Source organism: Lycorma delicatula, chromosome 3, assembly GCF_047948215.1.
Source record: "Lycorma delicatula isolate Av1 chromosome 3, ASM4794821v1, whole genome shotgun sequence".
Classification (NCBI taxonomy): Eukaryota; Metazoa; Arthropoda; class Insecta; order Hemiptera; family Fulgoridae; genus Lycorma; species Lycorma delicatula.
The window spans coordinates 26,107,185-26,113,237 of NC_134457.1; the positions used below are offsets into that span (position 1 = coordinate 26,107,185).

General features: G+C 22.4%; 1 pseudogene; it reads right to left on the reverse strand.

Annotated features, from left to right (window-relative positions):
• Positions 1-974: 974 nt before the first annotated feature.
• Positions 975-5,240, reverse strand: LOC142321469 (cytochrome b-like; annotated as a pseudogene).
• Positions 5,241-6,053: the final 813 nt, after the last annotated feature.

The following is a 6,053-nucleotide window of genomic DNA, read 5'->3' on the forward strand; positions in this document are numbered from 1 at the left end:
TAAAATTTATTTTTACTTTAAGGAAAGTTGAAAATTGCTTTATTACCCTCAACATTACTTATCTTCTTCTGTAAATATAATTGTAAAAATCATTCTTAAATGCTTAATTTTTTAAATTCAAAAAAGGATTCTAAATTTATTAGTCATAGTCACGGACTGAGTAAAATTTAAATAATTGCTAAAATTCAATTTTATTTCAAAACTGTGGAGAATAAACAACTTTAATTAATATTAAAAAACACAAATACCATAAGCTCAAACTATTTTTTTACAAGCATTTTAAATATGCTGGTGTATAAAAATTTTTAAATTTTTTTCTGCGAATAACCTGTATTTAACAGTAAAATGATATCTCTAATTTTTTTATTTAAATTTTAAAAACTTTGATGTGAAATGCATTAATTATTATACTTTTTTCAAGTAATTTATGCACACTTTCTATTTAAAAAAATAAATTAATAAAAAGATAAATAAACATCTAACATTTTGAATTCAGAATTGCATTATCTTGCACATAAGACATTAATTATATTTTTTAACACCGAATATTTTTCAGCGAGTAAGTAAACTGCATTCCTTACATCTTCTGGAAGAAGAATTCTGGAAGGGTATGATGTAAATATAAAATATTAAAAGTCAAAGCCCCAATTTTAAAATAAACTAGTTTCCAGACATATATCAGGTTATTGAAACTATTTTGAAAATTTGTAAATTAAAATGCAGGAGATTTACTGTTAATTAACAATTAAGCTTGAAATTAAAAGAATTCACCACTATTCAGTTTTTATCTCAATATTTTTCTACATCTTAGTTTAATCTATCTGCAATTTATTCCTACCTTAACTAAGTTAATAAGACCCTGATATTATCATTTTAATAAATATAGGGCCAGGATAAAGTTACATAAAGTTAAAAAGGTCCTTATTATGTTTAAAACAATGATTGTGATAAAACTAAAATGCAACTAATTAGTATTTTGACCGCAGTATTTTGACTGTGCTAAGGTAGCATAATAATTAGTCTTTTAATTGAGGTCTGGAATGAATGGTTTGATGAAAATTATACTTTATTTTTGAAATTTAATTTGAATTTTATTTTTAAGTTAAAAAGCTTAAATTTAGGAGAGGGATGATAAGACCCTATAGATCTTTATTTTATTTAAAAATTTTTTTTTTTTAGTTTATTTTTTAAATTTTGTTGGGGTGACAAATAAAATTTTAATCTTTATTTTTTTTTACATTTTTTTATGTGTATTTGATCCTTTATTTTGATTAAAAGATTAAGATGCCTTAGGGATAACAGCGTTATAAATCTGGAGAGTTCTTATTGATAGATTTGTTTGCGACCTCGATGTTGGATAAAAGTTTCTGTGGGGTAGGTTTTACAGTTTTGGGTCTGTTCGACCTTTAAAATTTTACATGATCTGAGTTCAAGCCGGCGTGAGCCAGGTTGGTTTCTATCTTCTTTAAATTTATTCTAATTGGTACGAAAGGATTTTTGGTAATATAATAATTTATTTACTAATTTGGCAGATTTAAGTGCTTTAAATTTAGAATTTAATAATGTATTTTTACAGTTAGTAAATGTTTATTCTTAGTTCTTTTTTTTTATTTATTTTTATTCTTTTGGGTGTTGCTTTTTTTACTTTATTTGAACGTAGGATTTTGGGTTACATTCAATTCCGTAAGGGTCCTAATAGGGTTGGTTTATTTGGTTTATTACAGCCTTTTAGAGATGCTTTAAAGTTATTTAGAAGGGAATTTTATTTTCTTGTTTTTGGAAATTATTTGATTTATTTTTTTGTACCTATTCTGGGTCTTTCTGTTTCTTTAATTTTTTGGTTAATATTTCCTTTTAGTTTTAATTTTGTTGGATTTTCTTATTGTTTTTTTTTTTTTTTGTTCTGGTTTGGGGGTTTATTTTATTATAATTGCTGGTTGGTCATCTAATTCTGTTTATTCTTTATTGGGTTGTATACGTAGAATTTCTCAAAGAATTTCTTATGAAGTTGTTTTTTTTTTTAGTTATTTTTTGTTTTATTTTATATTGTGAGTCTTTTAATTTGAATTATTTTTGTTATTTTCAGTTTGATGTTTGGTTTATTTTTTTTTCTTCTCCTTTATTTATGATTTTTCTTTCTTGTATTTTAGCTGAAACTAATCGTTCTCCATTTGATTTTTCTGAGGGTGAGTCAGAGTTGGTTTCTGGATTTAATGTTGAATATAGATCATTTAGATTCTCTTTATTTTTTTTTATCTGAATATAGAAATATAATATTTATGAGATTTTTTACTTGTTTAGTTTTTTTGGGGGGTGATTGTATAAATTTTTTTTTTTTTTATTAGGGTTGTTTTTCTTATTTATTTTTTTGTATGGGTTCGTGGTTCTTTTCCTCGTTATCGTTATGATAGGTTAATATATATGTGTTGAAGTAGTTATTTACCTGTTACTTTAAATTATATTTTGGTTTTTATTTTTTTTAGGATTTTTTTGTTTTTCATTATTTTAAGGTGAAAAAAAAGTTAATAGTATTTTATACTTTCCTATAATTTCAAGTTATATTGCTTTGAGCTTATTAACTTATAACTTATAATTTATAACTTATCTCATATCTTTGTAGACATGGGATGGATAATAAAAAATGAAAAGTAAATTGTGGTTAGGATTTGTCCTGTAATAATATATGGCTCTTCTACTGGTCGTGCTCCGATTCATGTGAGTAAAATAAATGTATTTACTATAGTTCAAAATATTATTTTATTTATTGGGTAGAATGATCTTGTTTGGAATTTTATTTTTATTGAGAATGGTATCGATATAATAATTAAAATTGATATTATTAGTGCTACTACTCCTCCTAATTTTCTGGGGATAGATCGTAGAATTGCATATGCGAATAGAAAGTATCATTCTGGTTGAATATGTGGAGGTGTTCTTAGTGGATTTGCTGGTGTAAAATTTTCTGGGTCTATAGTGAGGAATGGATTTAAGTTAATTATTATTGTTATTGCTATTCCTAAGATATCCTTTGTTGTAAAGTAGGGATGAAATGGAATTTTGTCAATATTGTTTTTTATACCTAGTGGGTTAGATGATCCGGATTCGTGTAGGAATATTAGGTGTAATATTACTATTATTGATAAGATGAATGGTAAAATAAAGTGGAATGTGAAGAATCGATTTAGTGTGGGATTATCTACAGCAAATCCCCCTCATACTCATTGTACTACTATTTCTCCTTTGTAAGGAATTGCTGAGATTAAGTTTGTAATTACTGTTGCTCCTCAGAAGGATATTTGACCTCACGGTAGTACATATCCTATGAATGCGGTTGCCATTAATGTTAAAAGAATTAATGATCCTGATATTCATGTTTTCTTTAATTTAAATGATCCATAATATATTCCTCGTCCTGTGTGTATAAAGATTAAAATGAAGAATAATGATGCACCATTTGCGTGAATATTCCGAATTATACATCCGTAATTTACCTCTCGGGTAATATATACAATTCTTTTAAAAGCTTTATCAATTCTTGGTGAATAATGTATTGTTAGGAATAATCCTGAAATAATTTGAATTATTAAGCATATTCCTAGAAGTGATCCAAAGTTTCATCATAATGAAATATTTGATGGTCTTGGTAAATCAATTAAGAATGAATTAATTGGTCTTAATTTACGTATTGATTTAAACAAAGTTTTTTTAAGTGGTCCTTCAAATGTTCTTACGATGTTGTTTACTGAGATTATTGTAATAATTAGGATAAATATTATTGTAATTGTAATATTTATTTTATATATTCTAAAAAAATTTCTTGTTGATTTTTCTTCAGTTAGTTCGGTTGTCATTTCCTTTATTTCATTAAGTTTAGTAATTATTTCTGTTGTTGGATCTAAATTTCTTATTATAACAGAAATTAATGTAACTGATATTAAGATTAAAAAAATTTTTGTTCTTGGTTTGAATTTTTCATTTGATGCAATTCTTGATATATATATGAATATAATTATTAGTCCTCCTACTGTTAAGAATATAATATAAAGATATCATGATGATTTAATTACTATTGAATTATTTCTGCACATTAGGGCTGTTTGGAAAATTAGTATTGATCCTAGTGATATAGGGTGTTTAAGTATTGGAGATATAATAATGTAAATAATGTATTGGAGATAGTAATGTTTGTGAAAATTCAGTAAGTATTTTAATATAAAATATTAGTTTTGGATACTAAAGATGATTTTTTCTTTACTGATTTTGTTTAGATAAATTTTTTTTAAATTATGATTTACAAGATCATTGTTTTTTTTTAAACTATCCTAAACTTTACTTATGATAATTATTTATTTTTTTGGTTATTTTTTTAGATTAATTATTTTTTTATTTGTTCGTAGGCATTTTCTTTTATGTCTTTTGGGGCTTGAATATTTATTGCTTTATTCTTTTTTTTTATTTTTGGGTTTATAGGTTATTTTGATTTTGATTATTATTTTTTAGTTATTTATTTGGTGTTTGGGGTTTGTGATGGTGTTTTAGGACTTTCTTTATTGGTTTTTTTAATTCGTAATTCTAGAAGAGATTATTTAGATAGATTGACCTTATGTTAAAATTTATTTTTTTCCTGTTTACTTTAATCCTTTTTTGTGTCTTAAATAATTGATTTGTGTATTTAGTGGGTTTGTTTTTTTTTTTTTTTTTTTGATTTTTTTGTTTCTATTTCTTATTTTTTTATAATTGATAGGGTTTCATATATTTTTTGTTGTTTAAGTGTTTGAATTTTTATTGTTGTTTTGTTATCTGTTTATTTACATTATTATTTTGATTTATTGTCTAAGATTTATATTTTTTGTTTTTATTTTTTATTTTTTTTTTTATTTTTGGATTTTATATAGCTTAAACAGTAAATAAAATCAAAAGCTAATAATTTAAGAAAAAGAAATATTAAATAAAGCTACCCCTAACATTATCTAATTTAAATAAAAAAACAGTAGTTAAAATAAATAAAAGTAAACTTAAAAGTTGATATCTAAAGCCACACAAATATAAGATAAAGTTACCCCTAACATTATCATAATTTTCTATAAAAAAAAAAACAATGGTTCAAAATATATCAAAGTATACTTAAAAGTTGATATCTAAAAGCCACACAAATATAAGATAAAGTTACCCCTAGCATTATCATAATTTTCTATAAAAAAAAAACAATGGTTCAAAATATATCAAAGTAAACTTAAACAATAATAATCTTAACATCACAAATAACAATAGTATAATAATAAATTTGTTTTTAAAGAACCAAAATAAATACTTAAATAAAACATATGTAATTATTTTATTAAAATAAACCTTAAGATAAGAATTAAACCATGAGTTTTTTTTTTTTTTTTTAATAATTATATATTTTTAAATACACCTATCATAATATAATTATATTCCTTAGGTTTTTTAAACTTTATAATTTATTTAAATGAATAAAATTATTTTTAATAAAATCCTATTTAATTTAATTAAAAGTTGATTTTAAAATAAGTATTTAATTAAAATTAAAAATAATTTTAATTAAATATCTTATTGATGTATTTAATTAAATAATTTATTTTAGATGATTATCTTTACAAAAACTATTTTACATTAAAATAAAAATCTATATTATATTAAAATCTTTATTTAAATATAAGAGGTTATCTATTATATAATAAATTTTTTAATTTATATAACACTTATTAATTAAAATATTATATTTAATAAGATTAAATATTAAAGGGAGAAATAGATATATTTAAATAAATATATTACTATATATATATATATTATAATATAACTATCTTTTTTCTTTTTTGTAACATAATAATTAATCAACTGAATGATATAATATAAATATCTTATTATAACGAAAAAATTTTTGTTGAAAAATTAAACTCAAAAATCAAAAATTGCAAAAAAATTTAAAAAACCAAATAAGCAAATAATGTACCGTATAAAAAAAAAAAGGAAAAAAAAACAATGGATTTTTATACTCAAGCAAGATGCCTGATTAAAGGATTACTTTG